The sequence below is a fragment of the Periplaneta americana genome, chromosome 4 (assembly GCF_040183065.1).
Source record: "Periplaneta americana isolate PAMFEO1 chromosome 4, P.americana_PAMFEO1_priV1, whole genome shotgun sequence".
NCBI classification, from domain to species: domain Eukaryota; kingdom Metazoa; phylum Arthropoda; class Insecta; order Blattodea; family Blattidae; genus Periplaneta; species Periplaneta americana.
Genome location: NC_091120.1, coordinates 195,954,685 through 195,977,634, shown reverse-complemented (window position 1 = coordinate 195,977,634; position 22,950 = coordinate 195,954,685). Strand labels below are relative to the sequence as shown.

The 22,950-nt window shown below is 37.5% G+C and overlaps 1 protein-coding gene and 1 non-coding gene across 8 annotated transcripts in view; one reads left to right on the top strand and one right to left on the bottom strand.

The window, feature by feature from the left end:
• Positions 1-22,950, top strand: part of PDZ-GEF (PDZ domain-containing guanine nucleotide exchange factor) — a 504,712-nt gene that overhangs the window by 188,878 nt on the left and 292,884 nt on the right. The gene's annotated exons all lie outside the window — the stretch shown is intronic.
• Positions 2,221-2,292, bottom strand: TRNAD-GUC (transfer RNA aspartic acid (anticodon GUC)). Its single transcript has one exon. It is a non-coding gene; the product is annotated as a tRNA-Asp (tRNA).

Sequence of the window (22,950 nt, the reverse complement as noted above, 5' to 3'; positions counted from 1 at the left end):
TATTGACGCACCGCCACTGAGACTGACCACCTCAAATAAAGCACAAGGAATATGAGTAATTAGTTCCAACACCAACAGATGCAACTTGATTTCTACATTACAAATCGATAAAAAAGTGAAATTGACAAATATGTGGACTTAGTTCCTTTCAACAACGAACGATTCAAGTAGTTACGTGAAAATCTGTGTTGGCAGCGCTAGTGAGACAAGTGTGGTATTTAGAGAAACCTTTCTCATACATCTGGAACTAACAATGAAACGGATTTCTGTCTTCATTGCGAGTTTAACAACTATAACTGAAGGAGTGCGCTCTTGAGCTGATCCTCCAGTGACGTGAATATTATATTCTGCATAAAGTAAGTACAGATAATTTAATTTGAAATACAGTGTGCCCATTTATCTTGCACATCTATTATAACTTTTTTGTTTGGATAGATATTGGAATTTTTGTTTTCGAGAGTTGTGTTAGAAAGAGGGGCTAACATGAATGTAGAGATTTGGTACATGTAACTACATTGTGGTACAGATTCACGTGGCGTCATCAATTTTTCAAATAGCACTACATACTTTAATCAAGTTACATTAATTACACACATTAAGACGAGTTCAAAAATGTATCACAATGTCACCCTCCCAATCAATAACAACAAAATGCAAAAGTGAATGCCATCATAATGTGCTGTTTGTTGTGGTGCTCCATTCATCTTGTGCATTAACTTACACAAAACGAAAGACGACTGACGTCCGTACACGTCGTGTGTTGTGTGTTTGCTGTCTTAACATGTAAACGAACGACAAAAACTGTCGACGCCACAATCGACGTACAGCGGACTGTACGTTCTCCGGACCTGACGCCACTCGACTTCTTCCTGTGAGGAACCGTAAAGGACAGTGTGTACCAGAACATTCTAACACCAGACGACATGCAGCAACGCATTCGGCAGGCTTGTGTGTCCATTCAGCCAGCAACATGCCGGGCAGTCATACGGTCTTTCGGGGAACGCCTTCGAATGTGCATTAATGTGAATGGTCACTATTTGAAACATCTGTGACTCTCAAAGCATGACATTATCACATTGGAAGTACGTTTTTGTTTCATTTTGATGTTATTAATTAGGAAGGTGACATTGTGATACATTTTTGAACTCTTCTTAATGCGTGTAATCAATGTAACATGATTAAAGTATGTAATGCTATTTGAAAAATTGATGACGTCACGTGTATCTTGTACCATAATGTAGTTACATGCACCAAAATTGACACTCATGTTAGCCCCTCGTTCTAACATAACGCTCAAAAACAAAAATTTCAATACCTACCAAAACAAAAAAAGTTACAATAGGTACACAAGATAAATGGGACACCCTGTATAGTGAATGATGAAATATTATGAGAAATTCGTTCATATGTGTTCTTAAGTTTAGTGGACTCGTGTTGTTTTAAAATTTATAATATTATTTTATAATAGTTATTCATTTAAAATAGACTTTGCGTGCGGCGTTCCTATATTAATAATTGAAAACATATGTTGGACCATGTTTAAGCAGAAACGTTTTCGCTGAAAGCAGTTTTGCTACTGTACTCCAACCACGAGAAAGTATTTGGGGACTGTGACGAAGCGGGGTAATGCTGTGAATGAATGTTGATGTCATAAGATGTCATAAGGTCACACATGTGGGTTTTCCTATCTGTATTGGCTAGCTCTCAAAGCACAAAAAATAGCATTGATATACACATATTGATACTACACTAGTTACAGTCCACACCTGTGGAGTAACGGGTTAGCGCGTCTAGCCGCGAAACAAGGTGGCCCGGATTCGATTCCCGGTCGGGGCAAGTTTACCATGTTGAGGTTTTTTCCGGGGTTTTCCCTCAACCCAATACAGTAGAACCTCTATTATCCGTGGTAAACAAGGGGATGGACTGGACGGTTAACCGAAAAAATCGGATAATCCGTATCATAAAATATTTTCGTAAATTAAGTGCATAACATAGTTTCATAATTTCCACCGTGTGTGTAACATGCTAGATAGTGAATCAGAAGTTTACCGGTAATAATATAAGTCCGGTTGTCAACGATAGTTTTATAAGGGCCAAGATAGGAATAGTAGAGGTTTTTTGTTGTAGATTTACATATTTTACACACTTTATTCTTGCAAATCAATATTTCAGGTATAACTCCCTGTAAAGTTGATTTGAATAATTTCGAGGGAAAAATTGTTCCGGAGCCGGGTATCGAACCTGGGACCTTTGGTTTGACGTACCAACGCTCTACCACTGAGCTACCCGGGAACTCTAACCGACACCGATCCAATTTTTTCCCTCTATATCCACAGACCTCAAAGTGGGCTGACAACCGTCAAGCAACCAACTTCGAGTGCACACTAACTCCGTGTGATTTGCATAATACACGTCACTGTTCGTTAACAGAAAACCACAATTTAAGTCACACGGAGTTAGTGTGCACTCGAAGTTGGTTGCTTGACGGTTGTCAGCCCACTTTGAGGTCTGTGGATATAGAGGGAAAAATTGGATCGGTGTCGGTTAGAGTTCCCGGGTAGCTCAGTGGTAGAGCGTTGGTACGTAAAACCAAAGGTCCCGGGTTCGATACCCGACTCCGGAACAATTTTTCCCTCGAAATTATTCACGCTTTATTCTTGTTTTTAATTAAATCGCGCACATTTGTAATTCCAATCTCATATTCTGATGCGAGAGGAGCCGCAATTTGTATTTTATTTTGATACTTAGTAAAACACTTTTGACACCCGTGGAAGATATTTTGGATAGAAATTATGAAGTACGAGCACTTCAACAGTAGGACAAGGACTGAATGCTGCACAGGTTTGCTCTAAATTTTGCGGAAGTTTTTGGAACTATTTCTTTGAAAACAGGTAGTGATTACTTCACAATTTGGGAAAAACATCTTCAAGTAGGCCTACCAGTAACTGTTCCTATTACTGACAGTACACTTCTAATATGTAAGGATAAAGGCTTATAATAATAGACTCTAGAAAAGAATAGGTACTAATATAGGTCTAAGGAATACCACTACATACTTTTTTTCCGCAGCGAAGAAAGAAAGAATGGAGTGAGAGAAACACAGTCGGATAATCCGCTGATCGGTTAATAAGGTGACGGATAATCGGGGTTCTACTGTACGAGCAAATGCTGGGTAACTTTCGGTGTTGGACCCCGGACTCATTTCACCGGAATTATCACCTTCATCTCATTCAGACGCTAAATAACCGAAGCTGTTGATAAAGCGTCGTAAAATAACGTACTATTCCCACTCTCTCACTACCCTAGTTACAAAATTAGATCACTGTTAATCTCCTGGTCTCTTAATCTCTCCATACAGGAAATAACATATCCAGGAGAGCGCATGGTTTTTAAACTGACGTTATAACGGTAATGTTATCTATCTACTTCGCTCCAATAGATGACGCAATAGTAAGCACATTCCTTTCACGGTTGATCTCCTGGTTGGAGAACAGTTGGTAAGTGTGGGCCCAGCCTCAAGCGAAGTTCTCGTAACACGGTAAAGGCCCATTCATAATGAAAATTAAACATAACCGTAACATAAACACAGAAGTTTGCGGCCAGGCTACCAAATGGGATCATTCACAATGATTCACATAAGCATTGACATAAACATTACTGTAAGACGTTAACATGAAAGTTTGCAAACTCCAAACTTCCATGCTTATGCTAACGTGATTTGCAAACAAAACACAATCGTGGAGCGCTGAAGTATAAGACAGAATATGAGGAAATGGCGTCGTTGTTATGTTTCCATGGTTACCAAGTATGTTTGCTGTTATGTTTATGTTCCCATCATGAATGATGGTATGACTTCTTGATTTTACCGTAACGTTTATATTCTTAAGTTAACGCTTACGTTATGTTTAATTTTCATTGTGATTGAGCCTTAATATTTCAAATCGATAGCGACTTCGACTCGGCATTTGTTTTGCAGCCCAGTGTTCAAACAACAGGGCCTTCTAAATTGACAACACGAGAGGAGACAATTGCCTAGCTTACTTACTTACAAATGGCTTTTAAGGAACCCGAAGGTTCATTGCCACCCTCACATAAGCCCGCCATCGGTCCCAATCCTGTGCAAGATTAAGCCAGTCTCTATCATCATACCCCACCTCCCTCAAATCCATTTTAATATTATCCTCCCATCTACGTCTCGGCCTCCCTAAAGGTCTTTTTCCCTCCGGTCTCCCAACTAACACTCTATATGCATTTCTGGATTCGCCCATACGTGCTACATGCCCTGCCCATCTCAAACGTCTGGATTTCAAGTTCCTAATTATGTCAGGTGAAGAATACAATGCGTGCAGTTCTGTGTTGTGTAACTTTCTCCATTCTCCTGTAACTTCATCCCGCTTAGCCCCAGCGGTAGAGATAAAACAAAATAGATAATTAAAACGATAATACTGCAGCGATAGATGTTTCTGATTTGTTCAAATTCGACAGATTCTTACAGTCCATTGGTCAATAGTTAGCTGAGTGAAATAGACGTCAAATTCTGTACTCTGTGAAGCGTGAATCTCTTTGTTTGTTGGGAAATATAAGCCTTATCTTATTCTGGGTCATTACTGCAAGTCGTGGCACATGACCTACTCCTAGAGATGTAAGTTGTCTTACGAAGCGAAGTTTATCTGTGATCCATAGATACTGCCGAGCGCTTTGTGAAGGATTAAAGACGACCGGAGCGTGAAGTCGATAACACACCTGCATGTGTTAATGTTGTGCCAGAAGTTGTGGAGCGCTATCTGCGTCACCGCAGCACAAGGAGGACTGTGCGAGCCTTGTTTGTGTTTCGGATGCGGTGTGAAGCATTCATCTTCCTGTGTGTTAAGTATACAGCACAGAACTTCTCCCAGCGCGCCCCAGCTGTGATATGAACCCTCGGCACGTAGTGAACACAGGAATAAACTGTGTACCGTGACTCACATGCTTTTTAGTTCAAATATTTTATAGCCTGGATTTTGAATCGCAAAGAAATTCCTCGCATATTTTGTAATGCTTATGTTCTATCTGCGTTTGTGAGGGTCTGATCCAGGACTTGTAATTCATGACTTTTCAACGGAATAGGCGTAAAGAATGTCGAAAAATCATGTTTGGGTTAACTTTTCATAAATCACTGTTTTTGGTTAATTTTTCAAATTACCGTAATACTCAGCGGTATTTTATTCAACATCATAATTAATAATTTTCGATTCATTAGTGGTAGTGATTGTTGTAATTGTGGTAGTAGTGAAGTAATAATTGTACTGATAGTGGTAGCAATGAGTATATAGTGGTAATAGTGATAGTAACGGTTGTGGTTGTATTTGTAGCGATAGTAATGGATCAATGTTTGTAACTGTAGTAGCAATGTTTGTAGTGTAGTGGTAGCAATGGTTGTAATGGTTGTAGTGGTGATAGTAATGATTGTGGTTATAGTTGTAGTGATAATAAGAGATCAGTGGTTGTAGTGGTTTTAGTTGTAGCAATGGTTGTAGTAGTGTTAGTAATGATTGTGGTTACGGTTGTAGTGATGATAAGAGATCTGTGGTTGTAGTGGTAGTAGCAGTGGTTGTAGTGATGATAGTAATGATTGTGGTTATAGTTGTAGTGATAATAAGAGATCAGTGGTTGTAGTGGTTGTAGTTGTAGCAATGGTTGTAGTGATGACAGTAATGATTGTGGCTACAGTTGTAGTGATGATAACAGATCAGTAGTTGTAGTGGTTATAGTTGTAGCAATGGTTGTAGTGATGATAGTAATGATTGTGGTTATAGTTGTAGTGATAATAAGAGATCAGTGGTTGTAGTTGTAGTAGCAATGGTTGTAGTAGTGATAGAAATGATTGTGGTTATAGTTGTAGTGATGATAAGAGATCAGTGGTTGTAGTTGTTGTAGCAATGGTTGTACTAGTGATAGTAATGTTTGTGGTTATAGTTGTAGCAATGGTTGTAGTGGTGATAGAAATGATTGTGGTTATAGTTGTAGTGATAATAAGAGATCAGTGGTTGTAGTGGTTGTAGTTGTAGCAATGGTTGTAGTAGTGATAGAAATGATTGTGGTTATAGTTGTAGTGATAATAAGAGATCAGTGGTTGTAGTGGTTTTAGTTGTAGCAATGGTTGTAGTAGTGATAGTAATGATTGTGGTTACAGTTTTAGTGATGATAAGAGATCAGTAGTTGTAGTGGTAGTAGCAGTGGTTGTAGTGATGATAGTAATGATTGTGGTTATAGTTGTAGTGATAATAAGAGATCAGTGGTTGTAGTGGTTGTAGTTGTAGCAATGGTTGTAGTGATGACAGTAATGATTGTGGTTACAGTTGTAGTGATGATAAGAGATCAGTAGTTCTGGTGGGTATAGTTGTAGTGATGATAAGAGATCATTGGTTGTAGTTGTTGTAGCAATGGTTGTACTAGTGATAGTAATGTTTGTGGTTATAGTTGTAGCAATGGTTGTAGTGATGATAGAAATGATTGTGCTTATAGTTGTAGTGATAATAAGAGATCAGTGGTTGTAGTGGTTGTAGTTGTAGCAATGGTTGTAGTAGTGATAGAAATGATTGTGGTTATAGTTGTAGTGATAATAAGAGATCAGTGGTTATAGTTTTAGTAGTAGCAATGGTTCTAGTGATAGTAATGGCTTGTGGTTGTAGTTGTAGCGATAGTAATGGATTAATGGTTGTAATGTTTAAGGTTGTAGTGATTGTAAGACTTATGGCTTTTAGAGAACCCGGAGATTCATTGTCACCCTCACATAAGCCCGCCATCGGTCCCTATCCTGAGCAAGATTAATTCAGTCTCTACTATCATACCCCACCTTTCTCAAATCCATTTTAATATTACTCTCGCATCTACGTCTCGGCCTCCCCGAAGGTGTTATCTCCCCTCAGGCCTCCCAACTAACACTCTACATGCATTTCTGGATTCGCCATACGTGCTACATGCCCTGTCCATTTCAAAGTCCACACTTGTGGAGTAACGGTCAGCGCGTTTAACCCGCGAAAACAGGTGGCCCGGGTTCGAATCTCGGTCGGGGCAAGTTACCTGGTTGAGGTTTTTTCCGGGGTTTTTCCCTCAACCCAATACGAGCAAATGCTGGGTAACTTTCGGTGCTGGACCCCGGACTCATTTCACCGGCATTATCACCTTCATTTCATTCAGACGCTAAATAACCTAGATGTTGATACAGCGTCGTAAAATAACCCAATCCATTTCAAACGTAGGGTTTTAATTAATGTTCATTATTATTATGACAGGTGAAGAATACAATGCTTGCAGTTCTATGTTGTGTAACTTTCTCCATTCTCCTGTAACTTCATCCCTCTTAGTCCCAAATATTTTCCTAAGCACCTTATTCTCAAACACCCTTAACCTCTGTTCCTCTCTCAAAGTGAGAGTCCAAGGTTCACAACCATACATAACAACCGGTAATATAACTGTTTTATAAATTCTAACTTTCAACTTTTTTGAGAGCAGACTAGATGATAAAAGCTTCTCGTAGTGATTGTAGTAGTGAGAGTAATGGTTGTGGTTGTAGTTATAGTGGTAATTTATTTTATTTTATTGGGTTATTTTACGACGCTGTATCAACATCTAGGTTATTTAGCGTCTGAATGAAATGAAGGTGATAATGCCGGTGAAATAAGTCCGGGGTCCAGCACCGAAAGTTACCCAGCATTTGCTCGTATTGGGTTGAGGGAAAACCCCGGAAAAAACCTCAACCAGGTAACTTGCCCCGACCGGGATTCGAACCCGGGCCACCTGGTTTCGCGGCCAGACGCGCTGACCGTTACTCCACAGGTGTGGACTATAGTAGTAATAAGAGATTAGTGGTTGCGGTGATTGTAGTTGTAGTAGAAATGGTTGTTGTAGTAGTTGTTATAGTGGTAGTAATGGTTGAATATGGAGGGATTGATAATTGTGGTTGCATGCTTGGATTTAAGATATATGGGTGGATGGTTCGATATGGATGGATTTGTGTGAATGGTTGGATACTACCACAGTCTACTATATACAGTCACGAAGCTTGAGTTTTGAGGGTGCTAGAAACAATAGACTGTGACGGTACTATTTTGCATTGCCTGTAATGAGGCGATATTAGCGATCCTAATGGTGAGCAACTATCTAATGTTTGCATATTTATTACGTATTGAGCTTCGCGACTGTATATACTAGACTGTGATATTACTGTGTATGTATGTAAAACCACGTAATTTTTGTGCCTTTGAAAGTACTAAATATCGTTGTTTTCTGTTCCGTATCTCCATACAGTTTCATTTCTTTTCTATCTCCGTGTCTAGAGGATGAAATTGAAAAGATTAAAAAAAACACGTTCAATATAGCAATACAAACATTGCTTTAGGTTTTGAAAGGTTAAATGGTATAACGTTATGTAAATTGTAAGCGTCTCAAGGGAGTGGTACAGCTACATTTACAAGCCCAGAGAACATTTGAGTTGATCAGATAGGTTTTGATTTCTTTATGGAGTCCGGGACCAGCACAGATGTTCTTGTAGCGCTGTTTTTATTGGCGGAAAAGCATGTCAGCAGGCCAGCCATCTTGTATAGTGAGGGATTCTATAGAGCTGTTGTAAAGGTCACGCAGGTTAAGAATTTAATACAATTTATATCAGTTGGTGTTGCTTCAAGATAAATTGATGTGTGTTTATATGAGAATGGCCCTACATTCTCTGCAGCTTGTTTATATCACTATAGCAACCTCAATCTCTGTGGCCTTCTATGTCAACTAACAAAAGCGTGTTCATACTGTGACTGAAAGGATAGGCAGTCATATTTCTATTTATTCAGGATTGGAGACAGATCTGTGCACGTATTTACAAGAGATATATCTAGTTCCCATTAAACAAGGACCCGAATCAAGCTAATGTACCGCTGGGGAAGTATTTTTAACCCAGATATGCCTACTGTCCTATTAAAAGGACAGTTGTCAATGTTTGAAATTACCCTCCATACAGTTAACGCATTTTATTTTTCACAGTTGTCACTATTACTGGTCTTAATTAGAGGCTTGCTAGGTGTGGTAAGACTGGTAATGAGAGTTCTGGTCACCGTTGAGTTTGAGATGTGGACGTGAGAATTGTTCGTTTATTTCAGCTCTGGCACCCGAGACGCAAATCAGATAAGAATGTTAAATATTTTTACAGTTCGGAATTATTTTACAAATTGTTGTAGATCAAAATGACTCCTAATAAACATAAATATAACGTGAAACCACAATGCGTTCGAAATATTTATTCATTGCGACATGACAATGATGAAAACTTATGTGTCCTTTTAGAAGGACAGTAGGCATATCCCCATATATTTTGAAATTGTTTCGCTATTTCAATTTTAGTGGATTTTCCCTGCATGAAATGCTATCTACGTTTGGAAATTATGCTACGGGCGAAATTTCATCTAAAAAATCCTAGCCCTATTGATGACGAATTTTGTAGTTGACTGTTTTGACGTTGGTCAGTGTTTTGAATTTGGTGTTAAGTTTGAAGTTGAAGACGAATTTTCGAGTTGATTGGAAGTTGGTGACGAATTTTCAATTTGAAGACTTGTAGTTCGTGATAAATTTGAAGTCGGTGACAAGTTTGAATATAAAAGTTGTGACGAATATGTGAGAATGGATATCAAGATAGTTGATGGATATGAAAGTAAGGCTTTTGTTGACGTGAAGTAACCAAGATAAAGATGATTGTAATGAAGAAGTTGTTTTAATGAACATGAAACTTACGTAGAAAACATTCCGAATGGATTCTTCATGAGTAATTTTCCTGGGATGTTTATTTGGATCCGTGCTTTGCGTATTTGCCTGTCTGTGTCCCCAGACAAGAAATCATGCTCCGGACGAGTGACCAAGTCGTCTTGGCGTTATCTGGGATAAATTCCCCTCGTTCTGCTGCTGATGATGTAATGGGATCCCGCTGATTCTGGCGACGGGCAGACCGGCTGCTGAGTGCTACAAATTCGCAGTCAGGGGTGACCTAACAAGTTGGACTGTCGGCAGGAAGTGTGTGGTGTTGCATGGGTTCGAATTCCATCTATAATTTGATGTCGTATGTTGCCTTAACGTACGTTCACACGTTGAATTTTGGCCTGAAAGAAGAAATGCATAGGATTTGTGTAATTTTGTACTCGCATTTTATAAAAATCTCAGCTTCGTGTCTCATTTTTTAACATGAAAAATTCAACTCAAATCTCATGTCGCACGAGGCATCTTTACGAGCTATTCCATCTCAAATCTACCGAAATATAGAGAAAATTAACCTTACAATTTCTAAATACAATGAAACTTTTTTTGTACGTAGAGAACTGTGATACAATGCTTTGTGCAAAGTTTGAGGCATCAGAACTTCATAGTGTTTAAATTAAAAATATTTAAATTTATCGTATTTTCATAAAATTAGCAAATTTGAACTGTTGTAACTCCGAAACCCTTTCATCCAATGATCAAAATCATGGTTTATTTTGATGCTGAGAAATTAAAGTTTATATTGACATATAAACAGATTTTCTTACTTTTTATGGAAATGGAGAAATTTAGATTTTTCCTCATTAAGACGCCTTTGCCTAGGAAAAAATATTTTAATAATATATAGGCCTAGTTAGATTCCGCATTAAAAGTAGAAATCAACATATTTTTTACTGATGGTACGTTGATAAGAAAGTATTGAAAATATCAAATAAAGAAAATAAATAGTACGCGCGTGAACTAACCAGCTGACTGTGAGACGGGAGCTAGCCGAGACAAGCAAGGCCAGGAGACAAACACATGATGTTTCGTTTAGTAGCGGATAGCTGGGCTAGCTTTATCACACGTTTTCATAAACACTGGAGTAAAATGACGCCCAACGCTCCCTTATCATCATCTCTCGGCCAGTGCGTGCGGTACTGCGCCGTTCAAGTCTAGGCGTGTGAAAATAATATATTTAATACCCTCGAAACTTATTGACAAGCCACTAAGCAAACAATGCCGAATCCCTCTTAATAATGCAAGGTTTTTTCTCAATATTTTTTTACATTTTTACAAATGGTCGAAAAGCCTAAAAGTAAGTAAAATCAGATTATCTGTCTCTCTGTACACAATAAAAATAAGGATTACTTCTTATCATAACTTACCAAATGTCAGCTTCAAAATGGGCTCTCGTTCAATGTTCTACAGTAAATGGTTCCAGAGTTCTGAGCGCTGAAAGAGGCTTGTTTTTATAAAATACGCTAAATTTGTCGCTCAATAGTACGAAATCGTTTGACTTTCGATAGTATATTTTTGAAAATGCACTCTCCTCAGCACCTTGTATAAATAGGGAAAAAATTAGAGTATAAAAAAAATGCGAGGTTTTTTACTGATCGATTTCATATGGAATAGCCCTTACGTACTGCACATGCGCAGAAGCGTGACGTCGCAAATAACGGCGATAGTCACAATCAGAAATGTGACAGTGTTCTGTATTGTCAGCAGCTGGCGTGTCGCGCTGGATGCAATGTGAATACCTTCCTGATGATAAACAGTCTCTCCTACCCAGACTTTGCGCTCATATACATTACATGAAAGCATCTTCCCATCCCCTCCATCCGACGCAGTCTTTCAAGTGCATTTCAAAGATTGGATTCTGCGGATGACGTCATGCTACTGTGTACGTTCCGGTTGACAGAAGGCATTGGAGGAGGGGGCGACAAAGACAACGTGCACAGGAGAGAAGAACCTCAGCACTGACTTTGACGTCACGACTGTGTTGAAGAGACAATGGGGACCCTATTCATTACCCGGCGTGAGTTACTAGCAGGCTTGTGCTGAAAAGCACCTGTTTGTAATGGGAATTATTCCAGATTGTCTCAGGAAATGAAGTCATTTAAATATTCTTATTTGATGACGATCCTCGTTTCCGGGATATTTGTATCAAAGAATTAATAGCCAACTTTAATTGGTAACAAGGAACAAATAATATTAATATGCGTTACAAGAGCGGTATGTTGAAGTTTTCATGTTCGAGGAAATGTTTGAAAAAGCGAAACGTAGTTGAGAAAACATACCGCTCGTGTATCGTACATTATTTTGTGCGAAGATAGTTTATTACATACCTGAAAGAGGAATTTCTAATTGGTTGCAATGCAATCTCCATCTTGGTTTCTGTTCAATGACGGCAACTTTGGAAAACAAATATATCTATCTTCAACATTGTTGCTTTAAAATGCTTTCTGTGTTTACTATACTCCAGCAGGCCGTTATATACGTCTGTCTTTTTTTCCCCCAGTCTATGATGAGTCTGGAATCTTGTTGATTTTTTTACGGCTTCCTTAATGTTACTTGCATCACGAATGCAGTAACTTTAGTGGAGTTATAGAGTTTACTTAATTTTTGAAAATATTTAAAAACAATAATTAACAGTGCAATTTAGGTGAAATTGCAGTGGTAAGTTCACAACTTATAATTATTACTATATTGAACGTCTCTAAAAATAATATGTTAAAAGCCTAAAGCAGTAAAATCAATATGTCACTTAAGCGGTAAGAAGAGAGAAATTGTTATGTGTGTTAGGTTGGGAATACTGAATGTGGAATTTTAGACTTTCCGCGGGTTGGTTTATGCGGAAACCAAGCAAATACGCACGATCTCGCACAAAGTCTCCTACTGTATTTGTTTTACATGAAACCTACATAATATCTGAAGTAGAAGAAAAAGACATTGTTGTATTGTTTTGACATGGAAAGATTACTTTGACGTGAATCGTGATACTATGAAACTATGAATACATGATTGAATTCATGTCTTGAATAGGCTTATTGTATTAAAAGATTTTGAAATTGGGTTAACGAAAGTGAAAATCACAGATTTGTAGAGAAGTTTGCAGCTTATAAATACGATACTTTTACTGAATACATTATAAATGAATCTGGAATAGATTCAAATAACGCCAAAATTTGAGATTTCAAAAATGAAAATGGACAAGTATAGGTTAAAACATTGTCATATTGTGTTTGCAGTACTAAGTGTGACTTGCAGTGACTGTTCTATGGGAAGATTCTTCAGTGTTCTGACAAAAAATCAGGCAGCATCCAGACCTATTTAATTAAACACATCAACACTGGAATACTTCTGATCCATAAGATTAAAAATATAAGGCAGCATTCAGAGCTGTATTAAACACATCAACACTGGAATCACTTCTGATCCAAAAGATTAAGATGACGTCACAACGGTAAGTAGTATGCGTCAGGAAGAAATTTACAGAAAAAAAAAGAGCTGGTAGATGCAAAACATGTTTGAAAACGTTTTCCCCCACCTCTGCAGAATTGACAGTAACGTAAAACTATATATAATATTCCAGAAGAGGTGTCAAGCGCGCACTATTGAATTACTGATAACCCACTTGAAAGGTTGGCACCTCTGCGAATATAATAAACCATTGATCACATTTATACAGGGTGTTTCAGAAATACTTTGACAAACTTGGGGACATGTTCCTCGCAAGAAAACAACAAAAAAAGGTTCATATGAACATATGTCCGAAAATCCTTAGTTTTAGTTACTAATGAAAGAACATAATGAAACATCTGTTAAATATCGTCAACTGGTTAGCAAGTGTTGCATCTTTAATCAATTCAGAAACTAATAACAATGAAACTGGAAGCAAGAGGAGAACATTTTGAACATTTGTTACGAGTTTCTGAATTGATAAAAGTCGCAACACTTGCTGCCAAGCTGACAATATCTAACAGATGTTTCATTATCTTCTTTCATTAATAACTAAAAACACTAAGGATTTTCGGACATATGTTTATATGAACTTTTTTTCTTGTTTTGGTGTGAGGAACATGCCCCCAACATTTGTCAAAGTATTTCCGAAACACCCTGTATAAAAGAGTGGTCATGCTATAAAATGGCAAGATAAAAAAAGAACAACTACCAAATCCTCCAATGTCGAAAAGGCATTTTTTAGTTACGACCGCTAGATGGAAGTAAAATTGCAAGCTATTACCACAGTCTACTATACAGTCACGAAGCTTGAGTTTTGAGGGTGCTAGAAACAATAGACTGTGACGGTACTATTTTGCATTGCCTGTAATGAGGCGATATTAGCGATCCTAGCTGTGAGCAACTATCTAATGTTTGCATATTTACTATGTATTGAGCTTCGCGACTGTATATACTAGAGTGTGCTATTACTACATACAATTCCATAAGCCTTATAACGTGATTTCTTTTGCAGTCGCTAGATGGCAACAGAGTGAAATTGATAAAAGTTGTTGTCTTCGAAGTCCATTAGGCTGATCAATTTGTGATATGCGATCAGGGAATAAACTCGAAGAAATAATGTAATATAAAGTAATTCCCTTCGCATTCGTAACAATATTGAACAAAACCAGCACAAGTTTGGATAATTGAAACAGTTCTTTTCACGAACAGAGTTTATTTTTTCATCAGAGAAATTTGCTGTTATTAGGGTCTAGATACAGCATATATATGAGGTTTTTTTTTTTTTTTTTTTTTTTTTTTCTGATGGGGAGAATTGAAGTTTCCCCTTCTGGTTATTGTAAATTAGACTCTACGAACACAGAAAGAGGAACCAAATTAATTTTCCAGGGTTTTTAGCAGGTTACATATCTGTTACGTGCCTTTACAAACATTTCAACTGTGTAAGCGAGGCTTTGCAAATACACGGCCCACGTGGAAAACGCATGAATTGCTTATAAGGGAGGGAGTCGTGCTTGCGTGCTTGTTTGAAGAGCTGCGTTTTGGGAAGAGGTTGCGCTCCACAAACAGTCTTCACGTAGGCCTACCAGAGGAGATAATGGACTTTATCTGATAATCTGAATACATGTCCGGCCATAAATATTACGTCTCATATTATTTGACGGAGTACTGTAGCCCATAGCAACGAATCATGAAATATATTACGAAGTTATGACACAAAAACGAATTTTCAGAATCTTTGCTACAGTTAACGGTTCTTAATTTTATTTTGTTATTGAAGATAAATTATTTGTTCTTCGAAATTATCAATTGTTCAGTTCGTCCGGAAATAGTCGTTTTTAGCATCAATTATATACATCTACAGGCCTATATAGAATTTGAACTGGTAATGGAAATTACGGGAAAACGGCTGAACGGATTTTAATAAATGACCCCTCATTTTGAAGCTTGGAACTCAAAGTTTTTCAGAAAAATAGTAGTTTTCAGTGAAGTATCAATTTTTCAACATAATTTTCCTATTCTCCAACATCCATCTGTCGTCAGTTTTGAGAACTAGCTAATTGCATTTCAGAATAAAACAAAACAGACACTACAGTAAACAATATTACACGAAGGCCATGATCTGCAAGAATGCTGACGTATTTAGAGCTCAAATTAATTTGGTTATTAAAATCTTTACTTACTAAAAATAATATACAGGTTCGATTCTGCGGTGTGTAATTTTCTGGGTACAGCTGTGTATTGGATATTAAAAACTACAAAACTTGGGGTGGTTTGATGACATTATTACCATTAGAAGTGAAATATTATTGTAGTTAATGCCATGATGTGACTATTTTTCATTATGATATGAAAGTGAAAATTTGTTTATAAAACTCATTCGTTTTCGCAACTTTCGTTTTCTATTGTGGCAGGTTGCCAGGCGACAATAGAAAACGAAATTTGCGAAAACGAATGAGTTTTATAAACAAATTTTCAAATTTAAGTATCACAGGATATACGTGCCATTTGAAATTCGGAATTGGGTGAGGCTGAGGGTGAAGGGGTGAAACCTAGTATGTAGTTAAGTCTGGTTTTAAACTTTCCCCTCAATATCTAAATTGACGTAATTTTTGTTTAATTAAATTCAATTTAAATTATATAAATATTTAGACGGGAAATTTTGAAATGCCCTGTATAACCGGTAATATAACTGTTTTATAAATTCTAACTTTCAGATTTTTTGACAGCAGACTGGATGATAAAAGCTTCTCAACCGAATAATAACAGGCATTTCCCATATTTATTCTGTGTTTAATTTCCTCCCGAGTATCGTTTATATTTCTTACTGTTGCTCCAAGATATTTAAACTTCTCCACCTCTTGAAAAGATAAATTTCGAATTTTTATATTTCCATTTCGTACAATATTCTCGTCACGAGACATAATCATATAGTTTGTCTTTTCGGGATTTACTTCCAAACCTGTGTCTTTACTTGCTTCCAGTAAAATTCCCGTGTTTTCCCTAATCGTTTGTCGATTTTCTCCTAACACATTCACGTCATCCACATAGACAAGCAGCTGATGTAACCCGTTCAATTCCAAACCCTCTCTGTTATCCTGGACTTTCCTAATGGCATACTCTAGAGCAAAGTTAAAAGTAAAGGTGATAGTGCATCTCCTTGCTTTAGCCCACAGTGAATTGGAAACGCATCTGACAGAAACTGACCTATACGAACTCTGGTGTACGTTTCACTGAGACACATTTTAATTAATCGAACTAGTTTCTTTAGTCCTGTATAATTATTTTGTGTAGTAGTCAAGAAAATAAACTATAAACGGTAATATAATTCACAACACGATAAAGAAACTTAATTATTGTAAACTGGGTAATACGTGTAATAAGAAAGTATGTGTCGACTTCGTGTAAGTCATTTGTTTTCCAAATCACGTGTTGTCTGATGTACGAGCCCAGAGCTCTTAGAAAATGGAGATTCAGAGCGCTGTGTTGAAGCAGTCTTCATTCCCTGAGGGTAGCGGAGGTGCTTCCTACTTAAGTCGACGTTGTAATTATGAAAGTGGTGGTTCGTCCGGTGTAGGAAGCCTTCTGCTCTCAGCATTAACGCTGGGGGATTATTGGCTGCAAGATTCTCCCGCCTCCCTCTCGACTTGCTTCAATGGCGAACAGAAATTGTCCGAATAACTTATAACAACAATGCAGAGTATGCAGTCGTTGCATGAATTTATGCAAGCACCCCCCCTCCCTTGCTCCCCTCTCCTACGACGTCTTCTTGCACGCATTTCATTGCTACCCACTAATTCTGAGCAAGCTGTTCAAGTTCTAGATGCTTCGCATGGAATTTTATAGCTGAACTTTGAACGCAATGCGTTGGAATTGTGTGTGATAAAAACAGTTTCATAATACTATACAGGGTGTTGCGGAAAAATAGTTACAAATTTTGAGAAGTAATAGGGAAACAAAACGATCAAGTTTTGCTAGTTAACGTCGTTTAACAACTGAACATGAGGGAACTCAATAGATCGTTTGCGTAGAGCAGTGGTTCACAATATTTTCTAGTTGTCGTCCTCATTCTAAGTTCTTTTTATTCCACGGCCCTCCCTACAAGTAAGACTCAAGCTATAATTATTGGCCATAAGCGTTTAGTTAACTCTCTTAATAACAGTAATCTTTCAGTTGTTACCCTTAACAACACGCTAATCCCTTATTCATCTGTCGTAAAAAATCCTGGCTTCTTTTTCGATAATAATCTAAATTGAAATTTTCAAGTTAAAGAAACGATAAAAAAAATCTGTTCCTCCATTCACTGTTTGAGTCGCTTAAGAAACTTCTTGCCCCAGCAACTAAAACTTACCCTAGTACAAACCCTAGTAATGCCGCATTTCGATTATTGTGACGATTTGTTAAGTGACCTAAGTTCTGAACTGTCAGTCCAAGTTACAGTGAGTTCAGAATATGTGCGTCAGATACGTGCGCAACATCCGACGATATGATCACATATCACCGTCCTTCGCAAGTCTTTCGTGGCTCCGACATAAAGAACGTAGAACTTTACACTCTTTGTCTTTACTCTTTCGAATTCTGCACACTTCAACACCATATTACCTTTCGTTTCGTTTCTCTGTAACCACGACGTAAATACCAGATCACTTATCTGTGGCGCGTTAAGTATACCTCTTCATAGCATATCTCGTTATTCATCATCTTTTACAGTATCCACCTCGCTACAATGGAATTCCCTGTCAGAAAGTATTAGGGACTGCAAGACAAACACTTTTAAAAACAGCTTAAAAGATAACCTTCTTAGCATTTCACTCCAATCATACTGACTTAAACTATCACTGTCTACATTGTTACTCCTTCCTTTAGACATCATCCTGATAGTGCTGTATTTTCAAAATTGTCTCATAATAATCTCTTTCTATTATCTAATATTATTTGAAATATATTAACATTCTATGTATTTTAGTTTAATTGTGTTACATAGTTTGTATTTCAGTGTTTAATTAATAGTTCATAGTATTTTGTTGTTTAATTCGTAAGTAACTCTTGTATACATGTAGCTCTTATCTAAATCAAATTGTTGAAATCTTTGTAAGTTCATACATATGTATGTATACTTTTTGCTGGTTGAGTGGAAGAGAAGGCCTTACGGCCTTGACTCTGCCAGCTGAAATAAATTATTATTATTATTATTATTATTATTATTATTATTATTTTAGTAGGTTATTTTACGACGCTTTATCAACATCTTTGGTTATTTAGCGTCTGAATGAGATGAAGGTGATAATGCCGGTGAAATGAGTCCGGGGTCCAGCACCGAAAGTTACCCAGCATTTGCTCATATTGGTTTGAGGGAAAACCCTGGAAAAAACCTCAACCAGGTAACTTGCCCAGACCGGGAATCGAACCCGGGCCACCTGGTTTCGCGGCCAGACGCGCTAGCCGTTACTCCACAGGTGTGGACTATTATTATTATTATTATTATTATTATTATTATTATTATTATTACATTTATTACAAAATAATTTCTTCTCAGAAACAAATTTCAAAATAACGCAGAATAAATTAGAGAGTTTCAAAATTCACTATAGCACAGTAATAGTTACCAGTTTCAGTAAAATGTACAGTATTTGAAAGGATAAACAGCCGAAATAAAAGTGATTTACAGTAGTTAAACCACTTCCACTCACATTAGCTTATGTGAAAAATTTAACACCAACAATTTTAATTCAAATTCATAGCAACAGCGTATTGTTTCAAGTTGTGGATTATGATGCACGGTCATAAACAGTCGTCAATAATGTAGGACTTGATTGGCCAACACGTTTCGACCAACCAGAACACGGCAGGCGGTCGGGCGCTTCTGATTGGCCCGCAGCGGGAAGCCCTACTGAGTGCTTATATATTGGCTAGACGTGGTCCCATGGCACTTCATTCCCTGAAGAAGATGGCAATCTTAGCCGTTGAAAACTTGAAAGCAACTATCCATCTCACCAGGCTGAGAACCTGAGGAGAATTATCCCAATCATCAATAGATCGTCAATACGTTTCCTTTTATTAAAGCCTTGTGCTTTTACTATCACATTGGAATCAGGAGACTGATAAGAACGAAGACATTCTCGCAGGAACAACTTTGAAACGTTTAAGACAGAAATTTAAAAATTCCTACACTTTTTGTCGGAATCGAAGTTTGGTAAGGAGTTTATAATGTGTAAGGAGCGGATTCCTATGTAATTAAATATTATTTTTTCGTGTGATAAAACACAATTAACGAAGTAAAAAATTCCGAACATGGAGTTTCAAGTTTAAAACCCGAATTTTATTTCACATAAAAACACATATTTTCACAAAAAAATTATATAAAGACATATTTTCAGGAAATCTATTATAAACACATATATCTTGGAGTTTTTTTACTTAAATAATTTTTTACAAGAACTTTTAAACATTTTAAAACTAAAGCAATTCTGTCACTCAGAAGTACTTTATCTTTTTAAGAATCCTTGGTTTCTTTGTGTTTCTAAGCGCTGTGTGGTGTATCCGTGATCCATTTTTGTAATAGTATCGCCCCAAGTTCTGAGAACTGCTAGGCAGCATATCAGTGTTATTATTAGAGAATAAATTAACATGGACAAGGAGGAGAGATCTTGCGACACATAATTAGGAATGTTTATTGTTGCTGAAGATGATTTCATTCCACGCTTTGTTTGTGAAACACAACAGATAAGAGCTCGGGTATGAACATTATTTAATTTAAACAAATATCTCGCCTCTCGCTAATGTCCATCAAGTAAGGCAATACATCTTGTTGTGATTCCCTGTTACCGGGCTTCGTCAATCGATATACTTCAAGATATACTGAAAGATGGTTGTTTAAAAACGATTTGGTTTTCCTATTAGCAAATCTAAGCTTTTTGTGTGACACCATAAAAAAACTCGAAACATCCAAAAATCTGTTGTCTGAAACAAGGAGGTGCGTGCCGTGGAAATTAAACTAGACTCGCTACCAGGTTCAGAGGTACAAGTACTAAGGGACAAATTCCAGAATGTGTTTGGGGAAAAACAGTGGATATTAAAAATTGTGTAAAGTTGCTTAAGTATTGGAGGATGTGCCTGTAGGTGAAATTGACGGTGTTTGTGTTTGTGACATTCCTCTCTTTAAATATGCACGTCTGACGTCCTGTGATATGGAAAGATCGTTTTCACAGTATAAGTCGTTGTTCAGAGGTAATCGGCATGCATTTGTGATGGAGAATTTGGAGATGACCTTTGTTGTTCCTTGCAATTCTCGGCCAATTACTAGCACTCAAGTGTGGTTGGTGAATACCTAGTAACATTTTTTTTTTCCAAGCAAGTAAGGTATTTTTGTAATATTTAAAATAAATATTTTTTTTTTATTTTTAGCAAATATTTTCGTACTTTTTAGCACATAAAATATAAATGTATTTAAATTTTTACCACAAAAAATCCGCTCCCTAATAATGTGTTATTATTTCTTTGAAATGAACGAGCGGTTTTCATTTAGATTGGGTGTCTTGTGATAAGAGTATGACAATCTCTGCTTCAGTGGAGAACATAACATGTATAGACTTCGACAGAATTGCTGTACCCTGACACATTCCCTATAAATTCCCATATGGACTACTCTAGTATCTTGTCGAGCATTCAGAGCAACGTCATGTCTGATGACGTGTCAATCACTTGGTCAATATTGGTGCGGACCGCGGCAGATGCATCGGCTTCGTTAAGTTGCAGCAGGCCTAGAATTACTGTTAACTGTCCAGACAGATATAGTCCATTAAGCAGATAACCTAGCAACCAAGTCAGCTGTGCCAAACAGTCCATGGCGTTTGAGCGACAAATGAAATCTAATAAGTTTTGCCTCTGCTACTGCGCTCTGTCGTGAAAAATAGACTGTACTTAGGCCCTTCTTCAGCAGACCGTAGGTTCGAACTCAGCCTGGGACAGGGATGAGTATATAGTCCTGTTGATAACATAGAAGAACAGTCCTGCCAAATTTGAAATTGAATTTGTCTTGATCTGCTTGTACACGATCAAATTTTCGTGAAATTCATCGCCAAAAGACTTTTCAAGATTTGTCACGGAACTGAAATTTTACTTATGCAAGATTTGAGCTTTGGACAATTTATTATATTATTATCTTATTACAATTAAGAATTCATGAGCCTACTCAAGGTTTGAACTACTGATCGTTCACTGAAGTTATAGCCAGTGGAATTGAGTAGTATCTGTCCAGGTTGAAGTCAGTGAAGGGTATCGGCACAGGACATTTTTTAAGAAGAGGTTAGTTAGTATTGTTCGCTTGCCAAGTTGAAACTACGTTTTGTGTTGTTATTAGTTAAAGTGTAAACAATTATTGTTATCATGTGGTGTCCTTAGGAGTCTGTGTCTTGAAATCTTGATAGTGGATGATGAAAATGAACGTCGTGTCTCACCAATTGGACACGGTAAATCCATACATACACAGTCAGCTGAAAAACATTCAAAACTTATATAAGTATTTTAAGGAGGGCGGAGTACAGTGTAGTGGTTGAATGGGTATGTGTATTTGGATGATTGAATATAGAGATAAATATAGATAGATATGGGAGGATAGTTGAATATGTGTAGGTGATTGAATATTTGTAGATGTATGAATAGATATGGAGGGATGGTTGAATATGGGTGGATGGTTGGATATGTGTAGATGGATGAATAGATATGGGAGGATGGTTGAATATGGGTGGATGGTTGGATATGTGTAGATGGATGAATAGATATGGGAGGATGGTTGAATATGGGTGGATGGTTGGGTATGTGTAGATGGATGAATAGATATGGGAGGATGGTTGAATATGGGTGGATGGTTGGGTATGTGTAGATGGATGAATAGATATGGGAGGATGGTTGAATATGGGTGGATGGTTGGGTATGTGTAGATGGATGAATAGATATGGGAGGATGGTTGAATATGGGTGGATGGTTGGATATGTGTAGATCGATGAATAGATATGGGAGGATGGTTGAATATGGATGGATGGTTGGGTATGTGTAGATGGATGAATAGATATGGGAGGATGGTTGAATATGGGTGGATGGTTGGGTATATGTAGATGGATGAATAGATATGGGAGGATGGTTGAATATGGGTGGATGGTTGGGTATGTGTAGATGGATGAATAGATATGGGAGGATGGTTGAATATGGGTGGATGGTTGGATATGTGTAGATCGATGAATAGATATGGGAGGATGGTTGAATATGGATGGATTGATTCATATGGGTGGATGGTGGATATGTGTAGATGGATGAATAGATATGGAGGGATGGTTGAATATGGGTGGATGGTTGGATATGTGTAGATGGATGAATAGATATGGGAGGATGGTTGAATATGGGTGGATGGTTGGATATGTGTAGATGGATGAATAGATATGGGAGGATGGTTGAATATGGGTGGATGGTTGGGTATGTGTAGATGGATGAATAGATATGGGAGGATGGTTGAATATGGGTGGATGGTTGGATATGTGTAGATCGATGAATAGATATGGGAGGATGGTTGAATATGGATGGATTGATTCATATGGGTGGATGGTGGATATGTGTAGATGGATGAATAGATATGGAGGGATGGTTGAATATGGGTGGATAGTTGGATATGTGTAGATGGATGAATAGATATGGGAGGATGGTTGAATATGGGTGGATGTTTGGATATGTGTAGATGGA